The following is a 17,053-nucleotide window of genomic DNA, read 5'->3' on the forward strand; positions in this document are numbered from 1 at the left end:
TATGTTGATTATAGAAGAGCTTGGGTGAAGACCAACAGTCTTCACAAAACAAAAACAGTTCAGAGCAACATGCCTTCTACACAAGTTCAGGAAGAGGACGAGGTAGAGGAGGTCATGGACGCGGTCAAGGAGGTCATGGACGCGGTCAAGGAGGTGGCTGAACAGGTAATCAGAATTATAACCAGCAGAGCAGCAACAACAACAACAACAACAGTCCCAGAATTCACAACAACAACAACAACACGCAGGTGAAAGAGGCCAATTCAGAGGTAGGGGGAGTCAAAGAGGTCGTGGAAATTGGCAACGGCAGTATAATGATACACGTGGATGCTTTTACTGTGTGGTAAGCCTGGACATGTGCAGGCAGATTGTTATAAGAAGTAGGCTGACATGCAAAATGGAAAATTGCAGCAAAACAACTATGCATCCTTGAGCAGAAACAATGAGGATAATGAAAGGTTGTTTGTTATGCAGCATGTCGTTAATGACATGTCTGAAAATATTGAAGCAGCACATAAAGATGATGTATGGTGCATTGATTCAGGTGCTTCAAACCATATGACAAGTCATGGGGAGTGGTTTAAGGAGATGAAAAACCTTGAAAGACCAGGTTTTGTGGAAACAGAGAGATGACACTGCTCATCCAATTGCCCATCTTGGAGATGTGCCATTGTCTATGTAGGATCGCAAAGTGAAGTACCTTGCAGATGTACTTCACGTTCCAAACATAACAAAGAATCTGGTTGTTCCAATATCTTCCACGACGCACGTGTGGGTATCTTCGGTGACCGAGAGCCCGAGTACCATATGGTCAGCACCCTCTAGGATCCTTTGCAAGTCACCTAGCGCTTCACTCATAGGCCGCTTCCTTGGTCCCTCATCCACCATACCGGAAGCTCACCATTTAAATCGAACCGAGGTTGGTCAAGACCGACCTTGCTACACGAGACGTCCTCCATTGACTCTTCGTCAGCAGTTGCAACTTTATCAGTTAGGTCTCCACGACCCTAATCACAAGACGGTCAAAATGCTTCCCTAGCATTCTTGACATAAAACAGTCATTTACAAACAGGTTACAAATACAGTTTCTATAATGAACTCTTATCTTTCCACATTACTTATTCCACATTCCATTTATATGTGTACTCATTCTCATCCAATCACATCATTTTTCATCTCATCACATCAGATTCATTCACATCACATATCATTTATTCACATCCCAATTCACATGCCATCACATCTCATCCATTCACTCATGTTGACGTCACATCATTTCACATACACATTCGCATTCATTATTCCACATACACATCCACATCCACATTCGTACATCCACATCCCCATTCACATTCATACATCCACACATCCATTTTCACATCCATACATCCACATTCCACACATCCATTTTCACATCCATACATCCATTTTCAAATCCACATTCATATATCCACACATCCATTTCCACATCCACACATCCATTTCCACATCCATACATCTATTTCCACATCCACATCCACATCCACATCCATATCCACATCCCCATTCACATTCATACATCCACATCCACATTCACATTCATACATCCACATCCACATCTACATTCATACATCCACATATCCACATTCACATTCATACATCCACATTCACATTCATACATCCACATATCCACATTCACATTCATACATCCACATCCACATTCACATTCATACATCCATACATCCACATCTACATTCATACATCCGCACATCCACATTCACATTCATACATCCACATCCACATCTACATTCATACATCCACACTTCCATTTCCACATCCACATTCATACATCCACATCCCCATTCACATCCACATTCATACATCCATATCCACATCTACATTCATACATCCACATCCATATCCACATCCACATCCATAGATCCATTTCCACATCCACATCCACATTCACACATTCATCCATCTACATCAACCCCCCACATCATTCACACATCAAACCACATCATCCATTCACATCTGATTCACATGTCGTCATTCATTCACATCCTTTATCATTCATTCATATCACGATTCACATTCCTTCCCATCCTATACCATTCATTCACATCCTAATTCACAGGACATCACGTCCATTTATCCATTTTTATTTATCTGATTCATATCACTTCCATCCATCCATTTACATCTATCTGATTCCTATCACATCTCATCACATCTATTTATAGAATGTAAGAGAATTCTAATTTTTTGATATAAAGATTCTTTACGCATCTAATTAGGCATAAAGATAACTTTAGTAGGAATAACACTTTTATAAAAATCCTTTTATGCATCTATTTAGGCATAAATTCAATTTTAAGGAAAATAATATTTTCGAATTAAAAATAAACCTTTTATGCATTTTACTATGCATAAATTCCATTTTAATGAGAATAACACTTCAAAATAAAAATAAATCTTGTATGCATTTTACTATGCATAAATTCCATTCTGATGAGAATAACACTTTCAAAATAAAAATCAATCTTTTATGCATCTTCCTATGCATAAATTCATTTTAAATGAGAATAACACATGGATTGATCTTATTGGCCCATAGGAACCTTAATTCAAAATTTCAAAAAAATCTTGACCTTTAGGATAAGGCCTCTTGAACAGATTATACTTGATTTCTAATGCACATTTTGAAAATCTTTTTGAGCTTCTGTTTCGGGGGAACTTATTTTAATAAGAAGAGATATTTTTCCATCCAAACATATTTAAAAATTGAATTATCACTCTCTAAAAGATTTTCTCTCTCTAGGCCAAAACTGGTAGAAACAAGATCTTCTGAAGAGGGATTTGACTACAAGGGAAGATACTGGACATCCTGAGAGGCTGAGGAGGAATCTTACAGTTGCAGACGCAGTCATTTGGCATAAAAGAATTGGACATGTGAATGTGCAGAGAATGAAGTCTATGCAGATTAAAGGAATTGTGATAGGGCTGCCAAAGTTTAAAGTTGAAGGTATGCAAAAAATATATGAAGCATGCCAATTTGGAAAGCAAACAAAGCATGTATTTCCATGTAACAGATATGTGAGTAGAAATGCACTGGATGTTGTGCATTCAGATGTATGGGGTTCTACGAAGACCATGTCCGAGAGAGGCTGCAGGTATTATTATGTGACATTTATTGATGACCACACAAGGAAAGTGTGGGTATACTTCATGAAGGAGAAGGGTGAGGTGTTGTATAATTCTCTTATTTTTTTACAAAGGGCTCAGTTCTATTTATAGGAGAGGAGGCTCTAACCAAGACCAACTGATCTCTAGAATTTTCCAGATTCAGTTTGGTTAAATTTGGACTAGATTTGGACCTAGTTTGGTTCCTTTTTTATTTGATTTGGTTCCTTTTTGATTTGATTTGGTTCCTTTTTGATTCGGTTTGGACCTAGTTTGGTTCCTTTTTTATTTGATTTGGTTCCTTTTTGATTCGGTTTGATCTAAGAGAGAGGAGAGATAAAAATATCACATTATTTTTGAGTTTAAAACTCATTCAAACATGTGAAGTAGGCGCCTCCTTGAAGGGACTCCCCTTCCTTACACATGTGTCAAATTGGAATCATTATACCCAAAATATCTCATTTTTTTAGTAATACTCATAGTTTTTTACTAATAACCCTTGTACATAGTCAACTCTTCATCTTATGTGAGCATTTACTCATTTTTGGGTATTTTTCTTTTACAAATTGGATTTATCTCCTCCCCCACACATGGATTGATCTTATTGGCCCATAGGAACCTTAATTTAAAATTTCGAAAAAATCTTGACCCTTAGGATAAGGCCTCTTGAACAGATTATACTTGATTTCTAATGCACTTCTGAAAATCTTTTTGAACTTTTGTTTCGGGGGAACTTATTTTAATAAGAAGAGATATTTTTCCATCCAAAAATATTTAAAAACTGAATTATCACTCTCTAAAAGATTTTCTCTCTCTAGGCCAAAACTGGTAAAAACAAGATCTTTTATATTTCTGAAAAGAGATTTGACTACAAGGGAAGATATTGGACATCCTGAGAGGCTGAGGAGGAATCTTACAGTTACAGACACAGACATTTGGCATAAAAGAATTGGACATGTGAATGTGCAGAGAATGAAGTCTATGCAGATTAAAGGAATTGTGACAGGGTTGCCAAAGTTTAAAGTTGAAGATATGCAAAAAATATGTGAAGCATGCTAATTTGGAAAAGCAAACAAAGCATGTATTTCCACGTAACAGATATGTGAGTAGAAATGCACTGGATGTTGTGCATTCAGATGTCTGAGGGAGGCTGCAGGTATTATTATGTGACATTTATTGATGACCACACAAGGAAAGTGTGGGTATACTTCATGAAGGAGAAGGGTGAGGTGTTCACTGACTTTCAGAATTTCAGAGTTATGGTTGAAAAGCAGACATGGAAATCTGTAAAGTGCCTGAGGTCAGATGGAGGGGGAGAGTACTTCTCCAATGAGTTCTTTGAATTTTTGAAGAAAAATGGTATTAGGAGATAGTTTACATGCAGATACACTCCGTAGCAAAATGGAGTTGTTGAGCGGAAAAACAGGCACATTGCAGAGATTGCTCGAGCATTGATGGAAGAGAAAAATATGCCGCATAGCTATTGGGCTGAGGCTGTTTCTATAGCAGTTTAGATCATGAACAGGACTCCAACTACAGCCATACATGATGTAACTCCAGAGGAGAGGTTTACTGGTAGAAAACCCGACTTGTCTCATCTAAAAGTCTTTGGATGCATTGCATATGTGCATGTGCCTTATGAGCTGAGAACTAATCTGGATCCAAAAGCTGAAAAATGTGTGTTTATTGGATATTCCCTTGAGGAAAAGGGATACAGGTGTTATAACCCTGCTACACGTGAGTTGAGGGTAAGTAGGGATGTTGTCTTTGATGAGATGAGCATCTGGTATGCTGCTGAAAAAGAAGCTGTTGGGGCTGATGTGAGTGGAAATGTGGTAGCACAAAATGCAAGTCAACAATCATAGTCTTTGAGTGGACCAGGAGAGTCCTCATCTAGTGGTTCAGTTGATAGACCATGGAGTGGCAGGCTGTGTCATAATACCAGTCCTGCAGATGTGATTAGTACATCACGTAAAAGAAAAGAGAAAGTGGTTGAGCCCCTTAGTATGCCTGACATTTCTGCAGGGCATTCTCATGTTGATGGAGAGTCTAGTGGCTCAGAGATGAGCCTTGATGAGGAGCTTGGGATCCCAGCTATGAGAACACCTGGTGTAAAGAAGGCTATCGAAGCCATGAATCGAAGATCTGGGAAAGTGAAGAACCCTGTGCAGAGGTTTACCTATGATGGTTATGTGGCACATCACTATGCATACATGGCAAAGGTTGTGCAAGTTGTAGAGCCCACATGCATTGATGAGGCTGTTGGAAATGTGTGTTGGGAGAAAGCTATGGATGAGGAGATGGATGCACTATATGGAAATGAGACTTGGGATTTAGTGCAATTGCAAGGCAAGAAAGCCATTGGATGCAAGTGGGTGTACAAAGTAAAACATAACAGTGATGGAAGCATAAGTAGGTACAAGGCTAGATTGGCCAAAGGATATGCGCAGATATATGGCATTGATTATGAGGAAACTTTCAGCCCAGTTGCCAAGATGGCAACAGTGAGAGTTGTGATAGCAGTGGCTGCGTCAAAGAAATGGTCTTTACATCAGATGGATGTAAAGAATGCATTCTTGCATGGGGATTTGCAGGAAGAGGAGTATATGTTGCAGCCACTTGGTTATGAGGATGTGAGTCACCTCGAGCATGTTTGCAGGTTGAAGAAAGCCTTGTATGGCTTAAAACAAGCATTCTTGCATGGGGATTTGCAGGAAGAGGAGTATATGTTGCAGCCACTTGGTTATGAGGATGTGAGTCACCTCGAGCATGTTTGCAGGTTGAAGAAAGCCTTGTATGGCTTAAAACAAGCACCAAGAGCATGGTCTGACAAGATTTCTGAATATCTTATCACTATTGGCTTTCATGTAGCCAATGCAGATTCCTCGCTGTATGCGAGACACAGTCATAGAGGAGTTGTGCTTGTTGTCATCTTCTATGTAGATGACTTGATCATTTTACGGGGGACCATGATGCAGAGATCTTTGATGTAAAGATCTTGTTAGACAGAAGTTTGAGATGAAGGATCTGGGGGAGCTCATATATTTCTTGGACATTGAGGTGATTTGGTCACCACATGCTATTAGATTACTGCAGAGACAGTATGGCTTGGACATGTTGTCCAAGTATGGTATGACAGGCTGTAAGCCTATCTTAGTGCCATTGGATCAAAATGGCAAGTTGAGTGCAGACTCAAGAGAGATTTTGGAGGATCCTACTATGTATAGGCACATAGTAGGAAGCTTGATCTACATAACGATCACCAAGCCAGATTTGAGCTATGCTATTAGGTTGGTGAGTCAGTTCATGCAAGTTCCTCGGAAGCTGCGCACTTGAATGCATTGAGACGCATACTGAGGTATGTGAGGTCTACTTTGCATTGTGGACTGTTTTATGAAACTGGGATAGAGATATGTGTACATGGGTACACAGATGCTAATTGGGCTGGTAGTATCTCAGATAGAAGATCTACTAGTGGCTTCATGTTTTCCTTGGGGAGTGCTGCTGTGACTTGGAGCAGCAAGAAGCAGCCTACGATTGCTCTATCCAGTACAGCCAGTACTGGATACAGAGGAGCTACTATGGCAGCATGTGAGGTAGCTTGGTTGAGAAAGTTACTTGTTGCAGATTTGGGTCTATCAGTGGATAGACAAGTTGTCATTTTTTGTGACAACATTAGTAGTATACACTTGGCCAGGAACCCAGTTTTTCATGCTCGTACAAAGCATATAGAGGTCCACTATCATTTTGTCAGAGAGAAGGTCTTGGCAGGAGACCTTGACCTTGTTTATGTTAGCACATAGGATCAGGTAGCTGACATCTTCACCAAAGCATTGGGTGTACAGAGAAGCTCCAGACATTCAGGGCTTCGCTTGGTGTATATGAGTGTACATGAGATGGAGTTGAGCTCGAGGAGGGGGAGTGTTGAGATATCGAGCTCATCTAGTGAGGCGGTGGACACACTGATGACCCGCCTGGGGGATGGGCCCCACACTTACACCACTGGCATGGTTGGTGAGATCATGGGTGATATGCGGACACTTTCAAAGTCAAAAAGTCTTCAATTTAATAATCAATAGAAGACCTCGCCTAAGAGGACAATTGATGGTGACATCTACCCTTATGTCACTGAAGGGTTGAAGATTTTTATGTTGTAATTTGTAACAATGGAAGAGAGGGTGATTCTCCACCTAGAAAAGGAGTCCTCCTCTCCGTTTTTCAAATCAATGAATGAAGCCTCCTCAATTGAGCATTTTGTGTCATTGCCATTCTGTTATCTTCAAACCCTTATTCAAACACTCTCTTTACATGTGAATGTCTCATTTAGCATTAGCCCCTCATGCTTAACCCAATTTTGGATCTCTTTGATGATTCATGATAAGTGGGATAAGGAGTTATTATCTTGGTGGGCCTGTGACCTCAAGGTAGCCCTTGCCTTATTGCCGCCCTCTTTTGGAGGTACCAATGGTTTTAGCAGTAATGAGCATGTGGAAAGACTTTGGAGACCATAGGTAAATCCCCGTTGAGCAATGTTAACCCTTACCCTCTAGCTTGAATCATGAAGGAGATAAAAGGCAAGAGGCTATGTGAAAATTGAGGTTTCATGCAAAGAAAGGGAAGTGCAGTTTTTATGGTCTAATACCCATATTTCAACCGGTAATTACTCATCACTTGGGCATTGGTTTTTAAAATTGATCATATGGCTAGGAAGCTCTTTATATGCTCTTTCCACTCAGGTAACTAATTTCTTAATCCTTAACTTCATTGATGATCAGAATTTCTCCCAAAGTTGCTAACTTTTAGGTGAATTTTGGCAGTTTTATAGTCTTGTAGTAAAATGCTCATAACTTTTCGTTCGGTTGCCCGTTTTTAAAAGTTTTTATATAGATGTAAAGCTCTCTTCAAGCTCTACGTACCTATGTAATCCTCTTTTGTATAGTTTATATGGATTTAAAACTATAATTCTTTGTGTATCTCTGTTTTTACTTTTGGCCATTATTTCTTCTTAATAATGAGATTAATTTCTCTTAATCTCTTATCAAAAAGCAAATCCCATGTATCTTATCCTCTTGTAAGTGATTTGATATATTCTTTTACTTTAAGATGTTCCGTCCAAATTGCCTAATTCGAATAGTATCTAACTTTTTACCTCCTTTTTTTGCATCCATTAATTGGCCATAGGTTACAATATGCTAGAAGGCCATTTATCCATGTCTTGTAGAAAGTCTAACATTTTAACAATGTTTTAATTATAACATTAAGGTACTTCAAAAATGTTTTCTTTGAAGATTCTCTTTAAAGATGATGGTAAGCACCATTGATTGCAAGCCAGGAAAAGTATATGCCTTATATGTAGGAGCATACCCAACAAGGAAGATTTGAATTATCTTACAAGCACCATCAAGGAAAAGTATATGCCTTATATGTAGGAGCATACCCAACAAGGAAGATTTGAATTATCTTACAAGGACCATCAAAAGTTGAAGGTTAAACTAGGGTAGACTTCTTGATAGGTTGAAACATATGTGTATATATGTGCTTATGATTGCACACCTAAAAATTGGAACACGTGTTTATGCATGCTTATGATTGTACACCCAAAAAATCAGAATACTTGTGTATATGCATACACCCAAAATCAAAACTGAAAAACATGATTGATTTCATTGAGATAAAACTTACATGCAAAGGTAATTTTTGTTTGACCAAGTCAAAAATGTTTTATGCTCAATATTATTTCAAAGCAGCATGAACTCATTGATACAATGAAGTGGTTAGAAGCTGTTGTTCTTCAATAACATGTTTATGGAAATAAAGTGCTATCTTTGGATTATATTGTAAGATTCCTCCCTCCAACTTTTAAGGTGTAAAGGTGTAAGAACCTCCCCTTCTATTCTTGTAATTATTCCCCTCTCTGAAATAAAAGAAAGATCTTGTTTTACCCTGTTTTGGCCTAGAGAGAGATAATGTCTAGAGAGAGATAATCCAAAATTAAGATATCTTTGGATATAAAAATCCTCCTAGTGTCTAAAATGGATTACCTTGAAATAGAAATTCAAAATGAATTTTTCAAGGTGCATTTGGAATTAATTGAAAATGTGTATAAAGGACCTTAGCCTAAGGGTTTACATTTTTAGAAATTTCTAGATTATGGCCCCAATTAAGGTTCCTATGGGGACCAATAGGATTAATCCAAGTGTTGGGATGAGATAAATCCAAATAATAAAAGAAAATACCCAAAAATGAGTAAATGCTCACATAAGATGAAGAGTTGACTGAGTACAAGGTTTATTAGTTAAAAAATAAGAGATATTACTAAAAAAAAGGAGATATTTTAGAATAATGATGCATTTTGACACCTTGGTAAGGAGAGGGGGACTCTTGAGGTAGGCACCTATTTCACACATGTGGAAGGGTTTTTAATTCAAAAAAATTGTGATATTTTTATCTCTCCTCTCTCCTGGATCAAACCAAATCAGAAAGGGAGCCAAATTGGTCCAAATCTTGTCCAAATTGAGTCAAACTAAACCTGGAAAATTCTAGAACCCAGTTGGACTTGGTTAGTGGCTTCCCTCACCTATAAATAGATCCTTAGTCTTTTGTAAAAAATCTGTGAACTATACCATGCCAGTATTACATTAAAATAATGATATTTTCTATTATTCCTTAAAAATCCTCTACTTTTGGAGAACTTGGAGCTTCTCTCTCTCTTCAACAACTCTTGGAGCTTTCTTCTCAACTCACTAAACCAATTGATTGGTTGGGGGCTTCACTTCTAGAAAAAGAAGCAAGCCAAACCTAGAGCTAAGAAGGAATTTCATGGTTTTTGTTAATATTCTCAAATGATTTCACTTCTCAACCCCTCTCAAGCTTGAGAAGTTTCTAATTAGTTATTTTTAATGCAAATCAAATTTTCTCTAAGAACTTTAATGATTAATGATTAATCATAAAAAAAGTTAATCTTTATGCTTATTTTGAATGCTTTTTATGTATATCTCTCTCTCCCAAAAGAATAGTCATTCCTATGGCTAATTCTTTAGAAAAAGAGTACTTCTCATTGATAAATTCTTAGTTCAAAACCAAACTCTAAGCTTGTTAAGCTAGAGGTTAAGAAAATAGTATTTTTATGTTTTTATGTTAGTAAAATTATGGTAAAATTATGATTTAATTCCATAATTTGGATTTAAGTTCAAGGATAGTTCTTCTATCATAATTGTATTACAAAGTCTTATTCTTTTCTAGAAAAATTAAAAATTATCTGTAATAGCAGCAAAGCTATGGTAAAATTTTTAGAAATTAACACATATCTGATTTTTATGCATAATGCTAAAAGAGGACTTCCTACCATATTCTAGGATTGGACATCCTATGCTAAAAGAATGATTTTCATCATATTCATGGGAAATAAAATTTTAGTGTTTATGCATAAATAATTAATTTAAAAAGAGAAATTTCCATGATATTTGAGAATCAAGTAATTAAATGGAAAAAGAGAAATTTTTGGTAAATTTATTTTTATGCAAAAAGAGAAATTCCCATGATATTTGAGGATCAAGTAATTAAATGGAAAAAGAGAAATTTTTGGTAAATTTATTTTTATGCAAAAAGAGGAATTCCCATGATATTTGAGGATCAAGTAATTAAATGGAAAAAGTGAAATTTTTGGTAAATTTATTTTATGCAAAAGAGGAATTTCCATGATAATTGAGATCCAAGAAATTAAATGGTAAAAGAGGAATTTTGGCATAATTCAAATTATGAGTATTTATCAAAAGTGGAATTTTGAGCATTATTAAATTTAATTGGAAAATATGGGTAGAATTGATTTTTGTAAATCCTAAGAATCTTTTACTCAAAAAGAAGAATATTTAATATATTTCACTTGAGAAATTTGAGAAAGGATATGAAAATATCCATCGAGAAAAAGTACCTTTAACTAGGCCAAGCAATTGGTAGAAAATGGATGCAGAAGTGAATGTGATAAGATGTGAATGTGATGTGATAAGATGTGAATGTGATGTGAGGAGATGTGAGTGGATGTGAGGAGATGTGAGTGGATGTGATGAGATGTGGATAAGATGTGATGCGATGTAAATAGATGTGGATGTGAATATAATGCGGTGAGATGTGAGTGGATGCGAATGTGATGTGATGATATCTGAACGGATGTAATGTGATGTGATGTGATGTGATGTGATGTGAATCAGGGTAGATGTGAATGGACAAGATGTGATGTGATGTGGATCGGGGTACATGTGAATGGACGAGAGATGTGATGAGAATGGATGTGATGTGGATCGGGGTAGATGTGAATGGTGAAAAGATGCAGGGGAGAAGAGAGCTTGAGCTCTTGCCCACCACACACACTCACAAAACCCTAAAAGAGAACACACAAGGTGAGAGGCTGAAAATCTTCTTCTTCTTTACACAACACTCAACACACCATATACAAGGATAAGAGTACACACAATATGAAAAAATAGGATAATTGATTTTCCTTTTGTGAATAAACCCTTCAAACAATACATATGGCCAATCAAAGTTCAAATCTTCACATTATATCTTTCTTAGCATCCATAAGCACTATTGTGTTGTCTATTTGTTGAGGGCATAAATGAGCCCACATCTTATAGGTATTCTCTTACTAACATTGTGTCTCTTTTACCAAACTATTGCCAAATGAAACTCCCAACAATCTTGAAGGTATTTATTCTCTTGCTACCATTGTGTCTTTTTTTGCAACCGGACCTTTAATTTTCTTGAAGAGAATAATCAAAAGACTCATAAAAATTATATCAAATATCAAAACAACTACTTGAATTAAATTGAAAATTAAAGCATATAACAAAACATAAGATAAGAGAAAGAAATACATCACCATCAACACAAGGCAACACAAGACTGGGTGCAATCTTCTCCCCCCCAACGTGAGTGGCTTCTCCTCGCGTGGGTATTTGTGCTATATTTAAAAAGTAGGCTTTCAGCCAAAAATAAAGTACACATCCATATTTGGACTTTGCCATTTAATTAGCCTTTGTCCTCAATTAACCTTTGTTCTCAAACCTTCTAAGTTTTGCACTGTTTTTTCTAATACAATAATCTAACTTGTGCACTTATACACATTACAAAATAAATCAACTAGTGCTCGTATGCACACTTGTACAATAAATTGACGCGTGCACACACATACATCACACTGATGTCAAAATAATATCAAATGCCATAATAGAGCCACAAAATATTGTGAGATCTGTTCACACGCCATGACTCAATCCACCATCCGTGTGACACCTAAATCGGTACCCTCGCACTGTGCAACACCTAAATCGGTACCCTTGCACACCTCATCACCTAAACTCATAAACATAAACCATGTCAGTAGTAACAATCAATTGACATCACATCAATCAATCCTAACGTGTTCATGAGAAATAGGCATCATAAAAAATATATAAATTTAAATGACCATGATTATCATTCGTCAAATAACATGGGTCATAACAGTCCCCCTGTTGGAAATCAATTGTCCTCAGTTGCGCAATCAATGAGTGGATGGCTTCATGGTACTAGTGGAGGACAAGATCATCACATCAAACAATTTCTGAAAATAAAACCAAACAAGTGAATGCATGTGAAAAGGATCTAAGTGTCCCATACCACAGAGGTACCTTCCACATACAAACACTTGCTGGTGAAAGATAGAAGACATAGATACGTTTGGGGTAGGCATGTAAAACCAATCTAATGTCCCATACCATAGATTAATTCCACACGACACTACCTTAAGAATAGAAGTTTGAGACGGAGTAGCTAATTTCCTCTGAAACTTTCATTCCGACATAACTTTTCTCTATCCTCAAAATTAGTCTACAAGTCTTATTCCAAAAATGAATTAGGTCGAAATGGAAATTCTTATCAACTTAAGATTGAAAAATAATCACTTACTGTAACTAGCATGATGGAATTCGAACATCAAATGCATAAATCTCTTAGATTTGCATACCTAGGCGATCGCGATGGCGAGCTCACAGCATTGGAGATACACATGGATGGAGAGTGATGAGACAAGAAGGCAGGCTTTGGGGATGAAATGACTCTCTATATTACATCACCTTCCTTACTCAATAGAGTTATTAATCAATTGTCCTACTAGATCCCATGCACATCATTAAGATTGTTGGGAGTTTCAGTTGTTGGCAATAGTTGATTAGTAAAAATGTTATGACCCATGTTATTTGACGAATGATAATCATGGTCATTTAAATTTATATATTTTTTTATGATGCCTATTTCTCATGAACACATTAGGATTGATTGATGTGATGTCAATTGATTGTTACTACAGACGTGGTTTATGTTTATGAGTTTAGGTGATGAGGTGTGCAAGGGTACCGATTTAGGTGTTGCACAGTGCGAGGGTACCGATTTAGGTGTCGCACGGATGGTGGATTGAGTCATGGCGTGTGGACAGATCTCACAATATTTTGTGGCTGTATTATGGCATTTGATATTATTTTGACATCAGTGTGATGTGTGTGTGTGCACGCGTCAATTTATTGTACAAGTGTGCATACGAGCACTAGTTGATTTATTTTGTAATGTGCATAAGTGCACAAGTTAGATTATTGTATTAGAAAAAATTAGTCATCATAGCACAAGCTATATCTCTCTCTTCTCTCATATGTAACATATGCTCTCTCTTTTGTTTCATCATAAAAAACTCTATAGTCATCGTAGTCCAAGTCTTCTCTCTCTCTCTCTCTCTCTCTCTCTCTCTCTCTCTCTCTCTCTCTCTCTCTCTCTCTCTCTCTCTCTCTCTCTCTCTCTCTCTCTCTCTCGTAACTCATCTACATCATTGTCTACACAGCAATACCACTCCCCCATTAGTGAAAAGCATAGCAACATCAAGGATAAAGTTTCAAAGTCCAAGGGGGAGATAACGCCAGCACCAGCACACCAAAAATAAGAAGTGAAACATATGCTCTCTCTTTTGTTTCATCATGTTTACTATGCAACAATAGTTACCACATAATGCAAGTCATCTTTCTCTCATATCTCATTTGCCTCGTTATCTACATAGCAATACCACTCCCCAACACCAATGAAATGCAATGCTCATGAAAGCAATGATGAGCTCACGGGCAAAGAGAAATAAAAGAACAATAAAAATTGAAAAATATCTTTTGGTAAAAATTTAAAATTTACATTTTTAACTTTTTTGAAAATTGAAGTTAAAATGGTTAACCCTAACACTAACCCTAACCCTAACCCTAATACAAATGGTAATGTAAATGATATTTGGTAATTATTTATTTAAGACCTCCTAACTAGTGATTCTCTCTCTCTCTCTCTCTCTCTCTTTCTCTCTCTCACATGCACACATCTGTCTCTATCTCTCTCTGGCAGAGGTTTTGTGAACAAAGAATTTCTTATTCGAAAATGTTTACCTTCACAGTTCAAGGGTTTAGAGGTGATCACAATCATAGCAGATAAGGAGACACATGTTACCCTTGTTCTGCCTTCAAGATATAGAAGGCAAGGAGCTCTACCTCCTTGATGACCTGATATCTCTTTCATATGAGGTATGTGTAAGGTCAAAATCCAATACATCAATTGGTACCTCTAATTATGTGAATATTGAAAGTTTAACAAATTCTGATGATAGTGTGCTACAGAAGACAACTGTATTAGATGTAGTGCCTGTATACACCCAATCACCCAACCACCATGAAGTGCTTTCACCTTTGAAATCAAAAAGCACTATAGAGTTCTTATTGAACATGAGAAAGGAGAACACTTTGACAAAGCTGGTGAGACGTATACCACGAGTGTTTAAAGTGGATGAGCTTCCTAGATTCTATGACGGCGGGAATGTAATACTTGAGTTTCCTACCACCATGGGTTCTGGAGTAGGCATGGATGGTATGGATCATTAGTATAATGGCTACATGTGGACAAAGGTGGCTACATCGAATCTCAACTTTCCAGGGGGTGTGTAGGATAAGCCATTGCATTGGTGAAATGCATTGTTTACACACCACATGCCCTTGGTATTTAAACAATGGCTTCCCTAATGACATAAGTTTCAAATGGTTCATAAAGAAAACTTGTGAAGTTGGTGTCTTAGCCATTAATGATGGAAAGCTCAATTGTCACTATTGCAAAAGGCCAGCTACTTACAAGGCATCTTGTGCATGCTATGTGTATTATGTCATGCCTAGTGATGATAGTCTAACACGGCTTCTAATACACATTGGAATTCATTCACATGGTTTCCAGGCTGCTGACATATCAAAGGCAGTGCCTGATAAGACGAAAGCAATGGTTTAAAGAGTAATTATAGTAGATGAAAGTGTTAATCCGAGGAAGGTGGTTCAAAGAGTAATTACAATAGATCAAGTAGGTACTGGTCTAAGGAAGGTGCAAATGTGTGTTGCGCCAAGGAGTTGGTGCTAACTTCATTAGTTTGAGAAGGAGATCAAGGACATGAGCTTGGCGGTAAAGAATACAATAATGTGCTAGAAGAACTCAGTCCACTAGTTGAGAACAAGTGGTGAGTTAAATTAGAGAAGCATTTAATAAGGCCATATATACAAAGTGATTAAAATTTCCTTTCTTTCAGGTTTTGAAGGTCAGTAGCTCATGCACACCAAGGACCACCTACATCATCATTTGGCTATGATGACTTGCTACATTTGAAGAGGGATTGCAATTATGACTTCTTCCATGGGAACCAATTTCCAGGTCAAGGGAATGAAACTGAATGTTGTTTTGTTTTCAAGATGTCTACTAAAGGACTAGCCTCAGGTGTCAAGCTCGCCAATAGAATGAGGCGTTCATGGAATGGTGATCTAAGAAGAGCTTGGATCCAATTTGACCACACTAGATGCATCATGGATTGGGTAACAATGGCTTGTCACATTTATGATCCAAGGTAGTAACAATGGCTTGTCGTCGTCGCTAGAAATAATGGCTTTTGAAAAAAATATTTTTTTGTTATTACCTCTTTTAGCATATTGACTTTTAGTTACAGCCTGTAAGAGCTTCTAACTATTGCAACTTGCGAGATGAAAGAGGAGGACAAGACTTCCCAAGTATTGTTTTGGGAGTGCATAAATAATGTCATGGTGGCACATGGATTTGAAAAGGCAGGTTTCTTTGGTTTCATGGTGGCAGATGAAGCCCAAGCAAATTGGAATGCAAATAAACAAGTCTACAATGAAGGACAAGAAATGAAAGGTTGGGAACACTCATGTATATTTCATTGGGCACAAAGCCTAAATATATATACTACAAAGTATGTTATAAAGGCCTTCCTAGGCATGCATAAGAGCATGTGCGAGAAGTAGTAGACCGAGTCAACAAAAAAGGATACATTAGCTCAAGGGCGACTTATGCGACAATGGTGCCAAGTGGAAATGTAAAAGATTCAAATATACCTGCCATGGATCTTTGGGTGAGCTGGTGGGAAGTGCGCATTGCACATTGGGGCAATGTAATGATTTCAGTATGTATATCTATCTTTGTCTTTAAAACCAGTGTCTTTATTGATGTTTCTAATATGTCTCTAACTATTGCATAGGTGGAGAAGAGCAGTGATCAGTCATGTATACCACGAACAAACTTGTCAAAGTCTAAACATGGAAGCTGGTTAGCTGGGGAGGGTTTCAAACAAAAAATAACACTCTACAATGCATGTGTATCAGACATAGCTAATGCTTTATTATAGAGTGCAAAGCAAAATTCATACATGATGGGCAAGCATATCGAAGCAGCTTCCAGTCTTGAAAAGCTCATTGAGAGGGAAAATGTGCATACTCCAAGCTCAGCACAAGTTGTAAGGACAATAAAGAGTAACACTACAGGCACGCCTATGTACAAGGCCCCAACT

This window comes from Cibotium barometz, chromosome 3 (assembly GCF_041138505.1).
Source record: "Cibotium barometz isolate CiBa-2024 chromosome 3, ASM4113850v1, whole genome shotgun sequence".
NCBI classification, from domain to species: Eukaryota; Viridiplantae; Streptophyta; class Polypodiopsida; order Cyatheales; family Cibotiaceae; genus Cibotium; species Cibotium barometz.